This window comes from Pinus tabuliformis, chromosome 4_1 (genome assembly GCF_031772625.1).
Source record: "Pinus tabuliformis cultivar Carrire ecotype Pingquan chromosome 4_1, CPIR1, whole genome shotgun sequence".
Taxonomy (NCBI): Eukaryota; Viridiplantae; Streptophyta; class Pinopsida; order Pinales; family Pinaceae; genus Pinus; species Pinus tabuliformis.
Window position 1 is genome coordinate 66,190,385 of NC_142303.1, and position 2,860 is coordinate 66,193,244.

Consider the following 2,860-nt stretch of genomic DNA (forward strand, 5'->3'; position numbering starts at 1 on the left):
CCATGCTGGAGAAGCACAGTCAATAGATCGGCAGGGCGGATCTCAACCTTTATTGAAAACCATGGTTTGTAGTGTTTTGAGATCCAGTTGGTCAAAAGCTATTAGGGAAGAACCGCGAGTGGATTTCGGGCAGAGGAAAGGCAGTAAAGGGTTTCTCCCCCATTGGCTCTGATTCCACTCACTTAGAGACATGTACCCAAGAGGAGAGAGAAGAGAACAACTTTTTGGGTGGATTTGGGGTGTGCAAGTTATTCGTGCGAAATCCATGTAAGCCATTTGATCTAGGGGACCGAGATCGACAACTGATAGTAGAGAGCATTTTCTAAAGTCAAGAAGTGCTTTGACCATTGGATCTTGTTCCGATCAATGGTTTAGGAGAGCCGGCGTTTGCTTAGATGGGCGGATGTCAAATGTGTTTAACTAAGGTTTGAGCCACCATCAGGTTGGGAGCATTGGTCTAAAGCTTAGTGGAAGCCATTCAATAGTTAGTGGTTGACTGAGAGCCCTTGGGAGTTTAATACTCCTTCCTATTTAGCAGGTTTTGTAAGCTCGAGGATTTTGGTTTGCTTCCGGTTGTTGGTAGTCCCACAACAAGCTGGTTCCTGTGTTGGTCTGTGCATTTGCATAGGCGTGTATTATATGTAATGTACGAGTATGGATAATAGAAGGATTCACTCTTACTTGACGAAAAAAAAGAATTTTTTTCTTTTTATTTTTATTTTTAATTTAATTTTTTTATTTAATTTAATTTTTTGATAATTATTTACCATTTTTTAAAATCATGTTTTTAGTTTTTAATTTTATTTTTTAACTTGTAAAATGGTCTTTTCTTAATTTTTATTTTTATTTTTAAATTTTTTTGTTTATTTTTTATATTTATTTATTTATTTATTGTTTTATTTATTTATTTAAATTTTTCATCTTTACAAGTTAATTTTGATTTTTTTCTTACATTTTTATGGTTTTTTTTGTTTTTTTGTTTTGTTTTGTTTTGTTGTTGTTGTTTTTTTTTTAATATATATATTTTATGAAATTTAATTTAATTCTTTTCATGAATCTGTTGGGTGTGGAGCATGATTATTTAGAGGTCTTTGTTTCAGCCGAATGTATACCCCAGGAAGTTTGTACACCCCTCCACGCGGGGGGTGCGGGGAGGACTTGTCCCCCCGTGGGGGTACGGGGGGGCTAATCCCCCCAGCCTGTGGGGTCGTAGGGCCAGCGGTCCCCCTGGGGGGTTTCGAGGGTAGTGCCCCCAAAGCCAAAAGTAGATGTAAAATTGCCTTGTAAAAGTATAGTAATTTCTAGTCAATCTGGGCCGTTCATTAGGCAGATGATCTGATGGTAGAACTTATGATTAGTTTAGGGTTTTTTGCCCTAGAAGGAAACCACTCTCTTTGTATGAGGGCATTGTATTGAGGCTGTGAAATAGATGTGTATTCTCCGAGCGAGAAGTAGAGAGGTGAGACTGTGAGAGAAAATAGAGGATATTACAACAGATCTGTTGTAGGTTGTGCCTCTTCATTTTGCTAGATAATAGAAATGAAGGACTGGCTATTCACGATGGACATAACCCAAACTGGGTGAACCATTTATATCTGTGTCTCTATGGTTTTATGTGTTTTTTGTGTTTATATTTCTGCAATATTCTATGTGTTCCATTGCTTTGTAATATATAATTTTCTAACAACTGGTATCGGAGCTGAAGGTTTATTTCGCTAACAAAATTGCAGGAGAGAAGGGTTCCTGGTTCGAGTGGGAGTAATGACGGAAGATGGTAAGTTTAGGGTCGAGAAATTTAACAGCCAAAACTTCTCACTGTGGAAGATGTAGATGGAAGATTATTTGTATCAAAAAGATCTGTACCTACCATTGGGCAGAAAAACAAAGATGCCGACGAGTATGATAGATGAAGAATGGAACCTTCTCGAAAGAAAGGCACTCGTAACAGTACAGTTGTGCCTCGCACCATCAGTTGCCTTCAACATTTCAAAGGAAACAACAATATAGGGTTTCATTAAGGAGTTGGCGAAACTATATGGAAAACCCTCGACCTCAAGCAAGGTATTTCTTATGAAACGGTTATTTAATATGAAGATATCGGAAGGTGGATCTGTTGCCGGCCATTTAAATGATTTCAATACTATTACAAGTTAGTTAAGTTCTATAGGGGTAAATTTTGGTGATGAAGTTAGAGCTCTGTTATTCTTATGCTCATTGCAAAAAAGTTGGAATGGTTTAGTAATGGCCATTAGTAACTCTGTTTCTGGATCTAGTACTTTAAAGTTTGATGATGTTTTCGGTGCTATCCTTAGCGAGGAAATGTGATTGAAAAGCTCTGATGAGACATCTGGTAATGCTTTGAGTGCAGAGTCTAGGGGAAGAAAAATGGAAAGAGGAAAGAGCTTAGGATATCACATTAAATCAAGGAAAGGCATATCCAAGTCCAGATCGGGGATAGTGTGATGGAAATGTGGAAAGAAAGGACACCTAAAGAAAGACTATAGATCTCAGAAGGGAAAAGAAGGAGATGCATAGCAAGAAAACAGTCATGAAGCAAATGTGACAGGTGAGGTGTTACAAGATGCTTTGATTCTTTCTTTCGAAAATATTATTGATTCCTGGGTGGTAAATTCAGGGGCCTCATTCCATGCCACACCTGATAAGAAATATTTTCATGACTATGTTGAAGTAGATTTTGGACAAGTCCGTTTGGGTGATGATAAACCCTGTAAAATTGTTGGAATGGGTAAGGTTCTTGTAAAACAATAGAATGAAAACCAATGGCTACTAAAGGAGGTAAGGCATGTTCCAGATCTGAAGAAAAATTTGATTTTAACAGGGCAGTTAGGCGGTGAAGGTT